Raw genomic sequence first — 17,566 nt, 5'->3', positions numbered from 1 at the left:
GAAGTGTGCACAATGAGTCTGATTAGAAATGAGTTCTTTGATATAATTTAGGGCATGATAAAGAGAAACATTAATCACTGCAACAAGAAAGAATTATCCAGTACAAAGCTGGAACAATTGGTTAAGTATTTAGAAAAAAAGAATCAATTAAGACAGATTTTCTCAAATAAGATTATGAACCCTATTCAAAGATTATGTAAGGATTCTGGTATGAAATCCCAGACTAAATGGACAACTACTGTGCTAAGAGACAGGACTAGAGGCACGGGTGTACAAAGGAGAAATGATGTTCTAATTTGTAAATACTATCTATACCCAAAGCCCTTCTGCTTCCTTACTCTTGGGTTTCTATGGCCTTCCTGTAATTTTACCATAAGACCCTCTCTCCTTTAACAGAGTCTTGTTTAAATTCATTCCTATTTTATTTTCTAACCAAAAATACCTTAGAACTTTGATTCTATTTCTGAACGTCTATCTCAAGGAAACAATTGAATGGAAAGGGAGAGATTTAAAGTTATCATTCTCTCTGCTTTTAGTCAGCTGGTACAATTTGTTTCACTGAGGCATTTAATTAAGCCTTTTGGATATTGTGATGACAATTGATGGTAGTCAGGTGTACTATATATGGAACTAACTAAAACACATATGGCTGGGATTTTTCTTAATTGGATCATTTGGATTGGGAAGACTCACCTTTAATCCAGATCTTGTGAGGTGAGAAGATTCACCCTTAATCTGGGCCACACCTTTGGGCAACACTTTCTAGAGCAAACATGGAAGAGGGAAACATTTGCTCTTTGCCTGCTTGCCCTTGCTCTCATTGGCAGGTCTATTCCTTCACTGGCATTAGAGCCCATTTTTTGTAAACTTTTTTAAAATTATATTTGTGTTTTAATTTTACACATCAGCCATGGGTTCCCCTGTCCTCCCCCTTCCCGCCCCATGCCCCCACCTTTCCCCCATCCCCTCCCCTCCATTCCCATCTCCTCCAGGGCCAAGAATCCCCTGGGGATTCATTTAAACCTGGTGGATTCAGTACAGGCAGGTCCAGTCCCCTCCTTCCAGGCTGAGCAAAGCGTCCCTGTGTAAGCCCAAGGTTCCAAACAGCCAGCTCATCACGCACTAAGGACAGGTCCCGGTCCCACAGCCTGGATGCCTCCCAAACAGTTGAAACTATTCAACTGTCTCACTTATCTAGAGGGCCTGATCCAGCTGGGGGCTCCACAGCCTTTGGTTCATAATTCATGTGCTTCCATTCATTTGTCTGTTTGTCCCTGTGCCTCTCCAATCTTGGTCTCAACAATTCATGCTCTTACAGTCCCCCCTCTTTCTCGACAATTGGAGTCCTGGAACTCCACCTGGGGCCTGGCTGAGGATCTCTGCATCCACTTCCATCAGTTATTGGATGAGAGTTCCAGCACGACCATTAGGGTGTTTGGCCATCTGATCACCAGACTAGGTCAGATCAGGCTTTCTCTCTACCATTGCCAGCAGTCTAAAGAGGATGTATCATTGTGGATTTCTGGAGACTTCTCCAGCACTCTGCCGATTCCTGTTCTCATGTGGTCTTCATTTATCATTGTCTGTTATTCCTTGTTCTCCCTTTCTGTTCTTGATCCAGCTTGGATCTCTTGCTCCCCTAAGCTTTCTTTCCCTCAAATCTTGCCCTTCATTACTTCCACTCTCATCCAGGTTGTTCATGTAGATCTCATCCATTTCTCTGTCATTGGGCGATCCCTGTGTCTTTCCTAGAGTCCTGTTTTCTAGGTAGCCTCTCTGGAGTTATGTAGCAGTCTAGTTATCTTTGTTTTACATCTAGTATCCTCCTATGAGTGAGTACATACCATGGTTGTCCCTCTGAGTCTGGGTTACCTCACTCAGGATGATTTTTTTCTAGATCCATTTGCCTGCAAACCTCATGATGTTATTATTTTTCTCTGTATAGTAGTACTCCATTGTGTATATGTACCCTACTTTCTTTATCCATTTTTCAGTTGAAGGGCATCTAGGTTGTTTCCAGGTTCTGGCTATTACAAACAATGCTGATATGAACATAGCTGAGCAAATGCCCTTGTGGTATGATTGAGCATTCCTTGGGTATATGCCCAAGAGTGCTATAGCTGGGTCTTGGGGGAGATGGATTCCCAATTTTCTAAGGAAGCGCCATATTGATTTCCAAAGTGGCTGTACAAGCTTGCATTCCCACCAACAGTGGAGGAGAGTTCCCCTTACTCCCCATCCTCTCCAGCGTAAGCTGTCTTCTGTGTTTTTGATCTTAGCCATTCTGACAGGTGTAAGGTGGTATCTAAGAGTCGTTTTGATTTGCATTTCCCGGATAATTAGGGATATTGAGCAATTCCTTAAATGTCTTTCAGCCATTTGAACTTCCTCTGTTGAGAATTCTCTGTTTAAAGTTCTATACCCCATTTCTTAATTGGACTGTTGGGCATTTTGATGTCTAATTTCTTGAGTTCTTTATATATTCTGGATATCAGCCCTCTGTCAGATGTGAGGTTGGTGAAGCCCTTTTCCCATTCTGTAGGCTGTCACTTTGTCTTGGTGACCGTGTCCTTTGCTCTACAAAAGCTTCTCAGTTTCAACAGATCCCATTGATTGATTGTTTCTCTCAGTGTCTGTGCTACTGGTGTTATATTGAGAAAGTGATCTCTGGTGCCAATGTGTTCAAGAATATTTCCTACTTTCTCTTCTATCAGGTTCAGAGTAACTGGATTTATGTTGAGGTCTTTGATCCATTTGGACTTAAATTTTGTGCATGGTGACAGATATGGATCTATTTGCAGCCTTCTACACATTGACATCCAGTTATGCCAGAACCATTTGTTGAAGATGCTTTCTTTTTTCCATTGTACATTTTTGGCTTCTTTGTCAAAAATTATATGTTCATAGGTGTGAGGGTTAATGCCAGGGTTTTCAATTCGATTCCATTGGTCCACATGTCGGTTTTTATGCCAGTATCAAGCTGTTTTTATTACAGTAGCTCTATAGTAGAGATTGAGGTCTGGGATTATGATGCCTCCAGAGGTTCTTTTATTGCACAGGATTATCTTGGCTATCCTGGGTTTTTTGTTTTTCCATATGAAGTTGAGTATTATTCTTTCCAGATCTGTGAAGAATTGTGTTGGTAATTTGATGGGGATTTCTTTGAATCTGTAGATTGCTTTTGGTAAGATCACCATTTTTACTATGTTAATCCTGATCAGGAATACAGGGAACATACCTAAACATAATAAAGGCAATCTACAGCAAGCCAACAGCCAACATCAAATTAAATGGAGAGAAACTCAAAGCAATACCACTAAAATCAGGAACAAGGCAAGGCTGTCCCCTCTCCCCATGCTTATTCAATATATTACTTGGAGTTCTAGCCAGAGCTATAAGACAACATAAGGAGATTAAGGGGATACAAATTGGAAAGGAAGAAGTCAAGCTTTCCCTATTTGCAGATGACATGATAGTATACATGAGTGACCCCAAAAATTCAACCAAGGAACTGATACAGCTTATAAAAACCTTCAGCAACATAGCACGATACAAGATCAACTAAAAAAAAAAAAAATCAGTAGCCCTCTTATATACAATAGACAAATAGGCTGAGAAGGAAATCAGAGATACATCACCCTTTACAATAGCCACAAATGATATAAAATACCTTGAGGTTACTCTAACTAAGCACGTGAAGGACCTATATGACAAGAACTTTAAGTCCCTGAAAAAAGAAATTGAAGAAGATGTCAGAAAATGGAAAGATCTCCCATGCTCATGGATAGAGCCCATTTTTTGTGATTCCAGCATATCCTGAAGACTAGCTGGGAAATCCAGCCTCCTGGTCTGAATAACTACTAGATTCTTGGATTTTGTGTTGGTAGACAGACATTGTTGTACCATCTCATGTAAACTATTCTAATAAATCCCCTTTGGATACCTGTGTATGTATATACATATATATTTAAATATATATGTATATACATTCAATCAGTTATGTTACACTAGAGAACTCTGAATAGAAGACATTTGTTATCCTGAAATAATCCTTTTTTTAATGACAGATTTTTTTTAAAACTATGCAATGCCACACCCCCTTTCACTTTCTCCTTACATAGACTTTGGTTAGAGACTTCATGAGCTTCTAAGAAAGTCACCTTACTGAAATTTAGTAAGTACTATGTAGATTACATTCAGACTTAGGCTCTAACATTTGTTTCAAAACCACCTGAACCCTGCTTCCCACCGGTATCAACAAAATTCAGTTCAATTAGGGTTTGGGAGTTGAAGAGAATGGAGGTGAATCAGAGGCCAAGAGATGTGGCTCTGGGCCCACTCTTCAAAGTCAAGCTCCTGTGGTGTTTATGTCAGGATTGGAGGAGAGCTGGGAGACAGCACATTCCATTATGTAAATGACCCATGTCCCAGTTGTGAGATGCCCTAGCTCTTGCCCTTGTGGATTCAAACTGATTGTATTTTCTCCTAATCCTCTTGCTATTTCCTCAGATAGTACAAGTGCAGGTCTGTTTCTTTGCTGTTTTATTTCCTCCTTTATGTCAGAGATCTTATAGCCAGGGTGAAACTCACATAGGAAAAACTCTACCATCTTGTACTAGAGAGGGTTCCCCTAGGAAATCAAGCAGATAGACAGTAAACTAAAGTACTGGCTTTCATAATGACTCAGTCTGGGTCTGGGCAGTCTCTAGATCTGTAGTCAGTAACCTGGAGACTGAGGAGAACAGATGGAGTAGTCCTTGTCCAAATGTTAGTAGACTAAAGACTCATGAAAAGGTGATGCTTGAGGTTGAGACTGAGGCTGGAGAGACTAATATTTCAGCTCAAAGACACCAGCCCAGGAAGAAATCTCACTCTTCTCTGGAACAGTTCATGGCTTTGTCTATTTTGTCTTCAGTGGAGTGCATGAGGCCCATTTATTACTAGGGGATACAATCTACTTGGATTTGTTATCGTCTTTCAAAGAATTCCCCCTAGAAATATCTTGGAAAACATTTAACTAAATTTCTGGGCATGCTGTGGTCAAATCACACTGACCCATAAAATTAACCCTCACACATCTTATGAAAGCTCTGAGGAGTGACGTTCACTTTAGTCTGTTTCTTACAGGGTTCTGCATTAAATATGAAATCTTTGGAAACTTAGTACTTTAGCTCTTAGCATGAATGTAAATTCCACGGCAGTAGGGAATTTCTGACTTATATGGTTATTTTTATGGTTAAAAATTGGGGATATAATTATACAGCATTAGTAGAATCAAATTTTAAAGCACAGTTTACATGGCTGTAATGTTTTATAGTTTTAAAGATAGATGAAATAATTTTATCAAATTGAAAGTTGTTTTAAAAACAGTAAGTTAAGAAAACAGGGTAAAAGTTTACCTTGAATAAAGTGCAATTTCAGTTTTGAGTAGCAGTGTATGCAAAAACAAATCAGATCATTATTATTTTTTTTTTTTTTGCACCTGGTATCATCGTGTTCCTGGGACTCCATATCTATTTGGTTATGAGCCATATCATTTGGACCAAGGGTAAACTGTTGTTCTTGTTGATAAAAATCTTAAAGGAAAACAAATATCTGAGGAAAACAGTGCTAAAAATGATCAAAGAAGAAAATAAAACTAAGAACACATCAAGACATAGAAGATAAGGTCATTGACTGAGGAAATCAGATGCATACTGGTAATTTGGAGGACAAGAAAGGAGTCTCCAGTGTTAGCAGACATCCACTTTGGACTTATGATAAATTAGTCAGTATGAAAACCACATAGCAACAGTACCACAAACCCTTGACTAAAATGAGCTTGTTTTAGAGCAGACTGTAAGAAAAATATTTATTACATATTACATACACTGTATTCTTGAGTTGTGTACTACAAAGGATTCTTGGAAAACAGGCATTCAATTTCTCTTTGTGATATCTGAATCACCGGCATCTCTACTTTTGTTTTTGAAGTCATTATTAAGCTAAATGTGGGTTAATTGAATAGAGGCACTGTGATATTACAACTGTCAATGTGATAACCAAAAGGGTTTTTAAAAGTCTCCTCTTTACCAGGAACTATTTATTGTATATATAAACTTGAGGGATGCTCTGTGATTCCTGTACATTTCTGGGTTCCCCAATCTTATGTGTTTCATGAGGTCCCTGAGCTACTTAGAGTTCTAAGTGTTAATTCTTCCTCCAGGAAGGATTATTCCAATACAAAGGAAATTGCTACATAAAAGGATCACATACAGTCATTAATTATGTGCTTCTAAAACTTAACTCATGTTCTCTGGTACTTGCTGCTCATGTTTTATTCTGATTAAACCATTTTGACTTTATAATAATTGCTACTGGGCCTTCTCAATTTAACGACTTGGTAGACAGCTCAGAAACTTGCCTATAATAAGTACATGATCATTGAGAAACCTGAGGTCAAGGGATTCCTTCTCTAGGACATGGTAGTGTTCTAAAAGTTATTTCCTCAAGGTGTAGAATTTCATACTATAAATAGAATAACCTTGCTCTACAGTCATGGCATGCATTACTAGTCTCCCTTTGTGACTTGGAATTCTCCCCTTGTTTCCCTTTCCCCGTGCATAATCACCTAGGTAAATAGTTATAGTAGTTACATTGAATCAAACTGATGAATCTTCCTGGAATATCATGTATATTAAGCAAAATAAAGAAATGAAACATACATTTAGGTCCACTAAAATGAAAATAGATCATAGCAAATAAAGAAAAAATTTTAACGAAGTATGGATAGACTCTTGGGGGATGCACACCCAAAGAAAACGAACTCTCGGGCTAGAGAGATGGCTCAGTGGTTAAGAGCACAGCCTGTTCTTTCAGAGGTCCTGAGTTCAAATTCCAGCAACCACATGGTGGCTCACAACCACCTGTAATAAGATCTGATGCCCTCTTCTGGCCTGCAAGGACACATCCAGACAGAACACTGCATGTATAATAATAAATAAATCCTTAAAAAAAAAAAAGAAAGAAAGAAAGAAAACTGACTCTCCCTTCAATGCAGCCAATAGTTGCTCATAGCTGCTCAGCAATGGGGGACTTCCAAAACTCCTCTTCTATCCATTCAAGGACTTGGATAGTTTATTTTCTGTAGGTCTTGTCACTCAGTCACTCTCTGTTAAGTTGATGTGTACAATGGTCCCAGCATGTCCAACAAATGCTGTATCACTGCAGACATTACTACTTATGTCTCTACAGTCTTTCTGCCCTCTGGATGGTTCTGCCTATGAACACATTTGGCAGCAGTGAGTTGCCTTAATGTTTTCTGTTTTGTTGTTGTTTGTTTGTTTGTTTTGCTTTCTTTTTTCATTAAACATGAATTTGGGAGATATGGGAGTAATTAGAGAGGTATTTTGGAAGTGGTTTTGATCAAAATACATAATGCACATGTATAAAATTTTCAAACAATGCCAATAAGAAAGGCTTTTAATGGTAGTTAGAGAGGAAAGTCAGATTAACTATAAGAACAAAAATTGAGCTGATGACAGAGTTCCCAGTAGGAACAATGGAATTTGTAGAATTCAAAGTTCTGCAACAAAATAAATATCAATTTAATTTTTAATTTATTCAGACTCAAGAAGAAGAAAGAAATACATGCATGCTGTGATTAATAAAGGGATCAATATTACTATCAATATAAAATATGATTATTAATAGGAAACATGAAAGTGATATTTCAGGTCAAGTGGAAGCCATCCAGGAAAAAGTATAAAAAAGGATGGAACAAACAAATTAGTAGATGTTGGGCAAGCAGGTAAAGTTATTTATTTTATGGAACATATATCTAAGATATGCTACAAAACATGATAAAGGAAAACATTTGGTAATATAAAGTAAAAAATGTGGTCATCAGAATTTAAGCAGAATCTTATCAGGTCATATATAAGGTCAGTACTGTTTTTCATCTTCCTGGGTTACATAAACAAAGATTTAAAAAGGCGACAGGTAATGAAATGCATTTATTTAGCATATTGATTCAATATTTTGTACTTGGAAGAGAATGGTTTTCCATTTTAAACATCCAGTAAGCATAAAAACTTACATTACAGAGTGAAAACTTATTTCTTGTATCTTCAAATCATAAATAACACAGGAAACATTTTCAATGTTTAAGCTTCAAATCGAAAGCAGAGCATTTAAAGCAGAATTTTTCTCTCAATCAGTGTTAGGTTATGAATGAATAAAACATGAGTACATAAGGAAGAAGATTTAGTATGATGGTCATATTATTCTTATGGAATATTTCATAAATATATATTTGAAACAGGGTCATATATATCACAGGACACCCTCCAACTTATTATGTAAGCAATAATGACCTTGAAGTCTTGACCCCCTTTCTCTTTGCCTGAGACCTGGGATTCCTGTCATGAGTTATGCAACCATATCAGGATTATTTATATTTTGGTGTAATATTAGCAAGATAATTTGTGTGCTAACTTTTGAAGAATCTCTATTAAGACATCATTAACATACTATTACATTTGCCACCTTAAAATATATAGTTCAATGTTATTTTAGTGTATTTATAGACATAACCAATAATCACCACAACCTAAATTTAGAACATTTAAATTACAGGAAAACAAATCTTCAGACACATCTTTAATGATGCTCTCCTCTCTCCCACTCCCAACTGTAAGCAGCTACAACCCAATCTCTAAGCCTTTGAGTTACTTCCGTCCATTCCTATGTAGATCATTCAACAAATGGATCTTACAGCATGAATTACAAATGATTACTAAGATACTTTCCCCATCTTAGAATTGGGTTATTTTTTGTCTTATACTGACTTGTTAGCATTTTCCAAATTTTGCTTAAGGGTCTCTCTTAGAATGTGATGTATGTATACCTTCTATCATTTTTTTTTGAAGTATAACTATGATTTCTTGATCTTGTCTTATGAAGCACAAAAATTTAGTGAAGTTGAGAGGCGAGGGGTGGGTGGGGGACTGAGAAGATTGGAGGGAGGGGAAACTGTAGTCAGGATGTCTTGTGTAAGAGAAGAATAATTTTTTAAAAGTTTGATAAAGTTAAAAATTTCTTTTATAGATTTTGCTTTTGCTGTCATTTAAGAAATAAATTCAATTTAAAATTATGAAATTGTACTTTTATATGTACTCTTATATTTCATCTTAAGAATTATGCTCTTTTCCCTGGACACCTTTCACTTAGGTCTCTGACCAATTTTGAATTATACTTTGACATGGTAAGAAGTAGAGTTCTGACTTCATGGCAATGTCCACACTATTAGACACAAACCATTCTTCCTTTTCCCTCATTGAATTGTCTGGATCTTCTAGAAATATCATTTGACTATAAATGTGTGAGTTTACATCTAGTCCTTAATTCTAGTCTCTTGGTCAATTTATCTTTTTTCATGCTGGTGTCACATTTCTTGATTACTGTAGCTTTGTATTAAGTTTTGAAAGTGGAATCTGTTACTTTTCATCTTTATTATTATCGTAAACATGATTTGTGGTATTATAAAGATTTAGATAATTGACTTCCTTATCATAATATAATGTTCCTTATCATTCTAAAAATCTTGCTTGTCCTATAATTTGCTTTCTGAAATTTATCCAGAGGGAGTGTTTTGTCAACTACTTTCACAAAAGGTATGTTAGGAAAGGATTTCTATAAAAAATATAATTTCAGCTCAGGATGACCTTACTCACAGCTTGGAAGCAATGCTGCATCTAAGGTTGTTATTCTGGGTAGACCAAAAGCCATGCTAGAGTTTTTCAAGGGCCAACTCATGGCCTTCTGATTGCTAGTGATGACATGGACTGTCATCATAAGCTCCTCCACAATGATGAGATTGTCATAGATAACTTTGGTCAGGGGCATTAAACATTTGGTGCTATAGAAAGCATTGCTCTCAATGTATCATATTAATAAAAAGTGTTTGTTTATTTAAAATGAAATTCAGTGATGGGATATAGCTTAGTTGGTAGAGTGTCTGCTTAGCATTCATAAAGCCTAGGTTCAATCCCTAATATCATATAAATTAGATATGGGGACACAAGTCTGTAATCCCAGCAGAGTCGGAAGCAGAGGGAATAGTTCAAGACGAGCCTGAAATGTATGAGAGTCTTTCTAAAAAAATAGTAGCAACAACAATGCTGATGGAAGTGATCATGGTGGTGGTGATGATTATGATAGTATGAAGCCCAGCCCTCTAACAGACATTATCTGTATGTGTTTATGGTGATCTACCATGGAGATATACCAACAAGTGTAAGTACTGCTTTTAAAATGTTTTTGCTTGTTTGTTGTTTTGCTGAACTTCAAATCACACACAGTTAGGGATTTTACTGCATTGTTGTGATCAAGCTTCCAGAGATGTGTACTTTCATCTTCTTTATGGGGACAGACTTGCAAGACACTCACATCACCCTAAGCAGAGCTTGCATAGAGAACAGCGGTGCTTTCTTCTGTTCTCAACTTTTCCAGTGTTTCTGTCCATGGCCTACTTCTGTTATGTCTTCTTGACACTCAGTATCTTTCATCACATTACAGGCAAATCTAGGACATGTAGTCACTAGAATTGCTGTTGTTTTGTTTGGTTTTCTCACACAAGTCTTCCTGAGGATGGGCATGTTACCTATAATTGCTGGCTAAACAAAAATAGTGAGCATATACAGGGATAGGACCAGAGTGATTCAAAATTCAATGCTTCCATCCTAGTCAGATTAAGGGAAAAATCACATCATCATTTTAAGGATTACAATTTAATGGGTGGGAAGATGGCCTAGTTAATAAAGTATTTGCCTTGCAAGCATAAAGACCTGGGCTTGATCCTGAGAACCAACATTTAAAAAGCTGACCATGACAGACTACACTTGACATGACCACACTATGACACACATACAGCATACTATCTATGCTGGGGAAGCAGTCAGGTTGTTCTTTGGCTAGCCGGTCAACCCAACCCATTTGGCAAGTTATGAATCAGTGAAATAGTGTGTCTCAGAAAAAGCAAGGTGAAGCCTGCCTGAAGGCATGCATTTAATCCCCAGGACCCACACAATGGTGGAAGGAAGGAATTAAGCTCTGCACTTTGTCCTCTTACTTCCACATATGTGCCATGTGTGTTCATACACACGGACAAACAGAGAGAGAGAAAGACAGAGAGAGAGAGAGAGAGAGAGAGAGAGAGAGAGAGAGAGAGAGAGAGAGAGAGAGAATAAATCAATGTAATTTTAAGGCACAATAAAAATAAAACAAAGTGGCCTGGGGTGTGGGGTTTGAGAGCCAGGATAGTTCTCTTTCCATGATTCATGGCCATTACAAACATGGAGGCATGAGTAGAAAGCACAGAGATGATTACTGTTTAGGATAGACCCCTCAAGTTGCCCATGACCTTTTCCATGGGAGCAAAGACAACAATAGAATCCACAATGTGCTTGGTATCAGCATCACCATCATTTAGTGTTGGCAGGATCTTGTTCATAAAAGATGGATATGGCTTTCCTATTGATGATGCCCTACCATACCATTGCTGAGATTTTTTTCCCCTTTTGAAATGTACCATCCCTGTTTATACATATAATATATATGCCAACTATGGGTCAAAGATAGTTTTTGTCATTTTAGTCACAATTAGTATTTGTCCCTTACCACTGAATTTGTATGCTTGTCCTAGTGAGTTTTGCCTGAGTTTAAAGAGCCCAATACTTTTTCTACATGTTGTAGTAGCTTGGATGGTCCCTTGATGGTCATTGTTGAGTAGCTCCTTCCTGTACATGACCTTGAGCATGAATCCTTAATGTTATTCCCCATATAGTTAGTTTCTTTACAGCCTGACACTTCCATTAAAAAGGCATTCTGGACCTCTGACTAGTCACTGAGGTTTGGAAACTAAAGCACTCTTCTCCCATGGTCATGCTTTAGCTAGACCAGAGAGCACCTGGTAGTGGAGCCCCTATTTTTGTGCCTTTCATATAAGCATGAAATCTGTGTACAAACTGACTTTGGTTGCCTATTGTCCTGACTGCATGCAGTTCAGTAGGTTTTCATGAGTTAATATATATATTTACAATTCTCTTCTTCCCTGCTCTCCCTGTTTCTTTCTCTTTATGTTTCTCTCTGTGTCTCTGTCTCTCTCTGTGTGTCTCTCTCTCCAGATTTGCCATCTTGGCCTTGTAGCAGAGGCTACCCTTGAACTCACAGTGTTCCTATCTCTACTTCCTGTATGATAATATGACCTAGCTGTCTCTCCACTTTCAATGTGACCTTAGGATAATAGGATAATATCTACAGGCTTTAGGCTACTGTTTTGCTTTAATTTTGAAACAATTGTCTTAGTTTGTCAGCTGTATTGGTGGTCAATCTATTGGTCTTGCTTCACTATTAGAGCCTTGTAGTTCCTTCTTTTCCTGTCTACTCACGCGCTCTTCTACTGTATTGAGTATGCTTAAATCCACTTCAAGAGGTGGATTTTTAATTACTTCCTGAAATTATTAATCTTTTCTGTTTTTTAAGCATTTATAAATAATTAAAAAAATCAAACAGTGGTCCATTTTTTTGCATACTATTTTCATGAAAGCCTAAATATTTTCCCTTCTTATTATGAGTCATCACAATTTGGATTTCTGAGGTGAAGATTCAAATATATGAGCCTAGGGGCCCATCTTCTCTGAAACTACCACAACACATAAATGTTCTCATTTTGGAAAGGTCCATTCCCAAAGGCTTGACTGTTTCTGGAATCTAATCTACTGGTCCGTCTTTACTTTATTTTATTATTTTTGTTTATGTGTGGGTGCATGTGTGCTTGCATGCATGTATGTTGTGTATATGCATGTGCATGTGTGCTCACATGCATGCATAGGCCAGAAGAGGGCATTTGATTTTTCGGAGCTGGACTCACTATGATTTTAAGCCTTTATGCCTCTTGACATCACTTCTAGGAACTGAACTCTTGTCCTCTAGAAGAACAAAATAAGCTCTTAACCTTTGAGCCATGTTCCCAAGCCAAATACCAGGTAGCTGAAGTTTGAGGATGATGGTTTATCTCTGTGATATACACAGTTGGTCTTTCTTGTCAGACTTTCTTTGTACTGCCAGCCCCCAAATAATGACATAGAGACTTATTATTAATTATGAAAGCTTGACCTTAGCTTAGGATTGTTCTCAACTAGCTCTTATAACTTAAACCCACCAATTTCTAGTTTGCTACATGGCTCTTTACCTCTCCTCAGTACCATATCTCCCAATTTGTTCCATGTCTCATTGGCAAAATCCATGCACCTAGATTTATACCCTGAGTTTCTCTCTTTGCCCAGAAATCCAACCTAACCTCTCCCACCTAGCTATTGGCCATTCAGCTTTTACTTAAATGAACCAGGTGCCTTAGGCAGGTGGGCAAAACATAGACATATCTTCATGCAGTGTAAACACATATCTGGCAACAAATATCAGTCTTAGAGGGGCCTGAGATGGGTTAGGTAGGTTAAGTTGCCTGAGAGATTAATTTGTCTATCTAGAGTCAAGTTGAAGTAAAGGAGCAAAGTGATGGATAAATGATGCAACAGCTTCCCTCCTGCATTCAGTGGCCTTGTCAGCTCAAGGAAAAGTCAATACATTTAGTAAAGCAAGTTTGTAAATGTCTGTCATAAAACCTGCAATAGCTCTGAACCTCAGTTTCTTCATTCATGAATGGGCCTGATATCCACTTTGCCTATAGCAAAGATTATAAAAGCAAATATCCAGTATGTGAAAAACCTTTGAGATCCACAAAGCAATATGCAAGATTAAGTTCATATTAATGTCATTCATTCTGCCAGTCCTCTATATGTTGTTTAGAGTAACAAAGTACAAACAGGGCTTTGGTGCATACAAATTGGTATCTTAAAAAATAAGTTGTTTTGTGATTGTCCGTTTCAGTTAAGTTCTTTCTCTCTCTCCCTCCCCCCTCTCTCTTTCTCTTGCTCTTGCTCTTGCTCTCTTTCTTTTGTTTCCTTCTTTCCTTCTTTCTCTTCTTGAGACCAGTTCTGATATAGCCTAAGCGCTCTTATAGAAAAAATGTACCTGCTTTCTGGCGGCAGAGTGCTGATGATGTCAGCTGTAACTACAAAGTGAGAACACATTGATTGCTAATTACAGTTTCTACTCACGAGATTTCAGAACAGGAAAGATCTCATTGCTCACCAGAACCTCAGGCTGTAGACATATTCTTTTTAATCTTAAGCCCTAAAGAGAAACAAACTTTGGGACTACTAGGGGGCATCATTTTCCTTCGTCCTCAGAAAATAATAGAGCCCTTTCTTTTCAGTAGGTTTCCAGATTTTCCTCTTCCAGTCATCCCACTGCTACATAAAGGAGAGATTGTTCTCTTATCTTGTATTTTATTAACAAAGAAAGAACGCTTGTACTTAAAACATCATCTTCCCGAAAACAGAATGATTAATTTGACACAGCGCCAAATAATATCTGAACATCTAGATAAGATGGGATGTCTTTTCCTTTTCTGAACTTGTTATTTGCGACTTTCTCATGATCTTCTCTGGTACTTAAGCCAAGAGTTTTTCTTACCCACTCTCAAACTTGTATTTCTGCCCTACATTCCAGAAGCCCTTGGAAGGCTTCACATCACGTAGCACCCTAGTAATGTAATTTTATCTATACTATGCAAAAGTTTTCAGCGCAGATCGATTTTTCTCGTTTGAAAACAACTTTTTCAAACTCTCGTGCACATCCTGGGGTGTGCTCTGCTCAGCCCCCGTTCTTGCAGATAACCGAAACTGAACATCCACTGCTCGTCAGAAGCAAAATGACCCTGTTAGACAGAATGCTAAGTTAAAAATATCCTTTAAAAAACCCTCCTAAAAGGCTCATTTCCTCTTCTATCTCCTCCACCATGTCTTTAATGTGCTGATTTGGGTAATAACACTCAGCAGTCTGGGAAGACAGACGCAGCCACCAAGATTACTCTTAGCATACTTATGCATGAACTTAGCCTTGAAGCATGAAGGCGAACACTTCAAGGTCACATTCTTGATGTCCTTCTAAGTTACTCTCAAGAAGAAATTCTGGTGCTTACTCTCTTAGGAGAAAGGGAATGCATTTATTAAAATACGTTTTCACAAAGCCTAAACACAGGTAACTGCATAGATGCAGATCCATGATGGGGTAGGGGACACATATCAACCCTCTGAGGCAGAGTCTTCTAGCAGCTGCTTAATCACTTCTTTGTATTAATTGTTGCTTTGAGGGGGAGGAAGAGAAAATAGTCATGTCTAATGGCCTGGCTCTGTGGCACAGCACAGAGAAATATACCAATCAAGTGTTTGGACACTACAAAAATTCTAGAAATTAATTGGATGTAAAATGTTCTCCAGCTATATAGTTACTGCAACTAGAAAGATTCCTTTTTTTTCTTCTTTTTTTTTTTTTTTTTTTTTTTTTTTTTTTTGCTGCCCATTATCTCTAATGTTGCTAAAGGGTGCATTTGGGAAAACACTTGTCTGAAGTACCAAATCAGCATTTAGATATACACCAGGGGACCAGATGAAGCTACAATTGCCACTAATTTATTTTTTAGATGAGGCATTATTATTATTATTATTATTATTATTATTATTATTATTTTAGGTTTGATGGTGACTATGTATTTAAAGATAATATATGTCTAGAGTGGATCAACCCAGGAGGGGGATATGAATGTTTACCAAATCATTGATATATGAAGATGGGAATCAGTGTATATGATTGTCTATTGGAAGAAATGAAGAAATTGAAAGGTCCATGTAACCCCTGATGTTTACAGTTCTTTAAAAATCACAAAGTGACAATAATGATGCACTTGTCTGGATGTTAGGGACACTGGAAATGAATATCAATACTTATCTGTGTCGTCAATGGAGGTAGCACTTCAATTACGCCTCTCAAGTTTGGAGCTGTTCATATCCTGGTATGAATAATTCTCCATTCTGAAGAACTGTTCCTATCTGTCTGAGAATTCTGGGGCTTTGCCACCCTCTCTACCCACTAAATGTCAGCGATGGCCCCTCCAACTGCGAGAGTGACAGATATTGCCAAATACTCCTTGAGGGCAAAATTATCACTCACTTATGTCTTAGTGTCATCTATTGCAGTGATGAATAGTGAAACACTGTGACCAAAAAGCAAGTTGGGGAGAAAAGGGTTAATTGTCTTACACTTTCATATCACTGTTCATCATCAAAGGAAGTCAGAGCAGGAACTCAAATGGGCAGCATCCTGGAGGCAGGAGCTGATGCAGAGGCCATGGAGGAGTGCTGCTTACTGGCTTGCTTTCCCTGGCTTGCTCAGCCTGCTTTCTTATAGATCCCATGACCACCAGTCTAGGGATGGCAACACCAACACCACACTGCCCCCACCTCTATTGATCACTAATTGAGAAAATGCCTCATAGCTGGATTTCATGGAGGCATTTCCTCAATTGAGGCTCCGTCCTCTGATGACTCTAGCTTGTGTCAAGTTGACACAATCAGCCAGTACAACTGAGAACCTCTCCTTTGAACACTCTGAGTTTTGGCTTTAACTGAGCTGGGTCCTTTCAGTTCTGATATTGTCTAATCATTCCATTTGATACATTAAATCAACCAGAAACTACTGACTATGGAAATGTCTGAGTATTTATGTTGTTTTATGGTTCTGGGGTGAAAGTCTTTTTCACAGGGACTTATTGCTCAGTCTGGCTACTTTCATCTCTTCTGAAAACTCCCTCCTTGGTTGGAGAGCTACATGAGAAAAGAATCTGTCTGGCATGTGTACTTGAGTCTTTTCTGTGTCTTGATGAGTGGGCTTCTGAAATCCCAAAGTCTAGGAAATACAGTGTGCCTCTAGTACTTTCTTCTCCATAGCTTTCAGGTGTTTTCAGTCAACGCTCTCTCCTGTCTCACTGGCTGACATGTTCCAGCATTAAGGAATGCAGTATGATAAAATGGCTGAGGTACTTAACATATCAAAGTGGACCTGGCTGCCAGGTTTTCCCAGCATTCTACAGTCACTACCTGTGACAGGACATGGCTGACATACCCTGCCCTCTACCCAAAACCCCAATTCTCCAGCCCCAGGTCTGGGTTGACCTTCCCCCAGACGTTTTTTCCTTACAATCCAGCCATTTTGATTACCCATCTCTTTTTACCTTTTGCCTCTTGGCTGCTGCACCTGATTTTCCTCTCACCCATCTTTCTTCTTTCCCCTATCTCCTCACATAGCTCAGGGGCATGTCAATTATGGACTCTCTCACATGTTTGTGTGTGTCTCTTGCTACATGCTCTTTTTATCTACAATAAATTTTCTCTTCCACCATACCTAGAAGACCATTCATGTCTTTTCCTTTTTATTTCTTTTTTTCTTTTAAACCCTTTTTGTTGATGAAACACAATATGTTTAGCAATGCTGTGAACTTTTATTTTTTCTATTTGTTTTCCACCAATGCCTACATTTATAGCAATATTGTAAACCTCACATCTTGTGATCAATACTTTCATTACTGTTTTATAGTTTTTATTGCTGTGAAGAGACACCATGATCTTGG

This window comes from Onychomys torridus, chromosome 20, assembly GCF_903995425.1.
Source record: "Onychomys torridus chromosome 20, mOncTor1.1, whole genome shotgun sequence".
Taxonomy (NCBI): Eukaryota; Metazoa; Chordata; class Mammalia; order Rodentia; family Cricetidae; genus Onychomys; species Onychomys torridus.
This window is presented reverse-complemented; position numbering follows the sequence as displayed.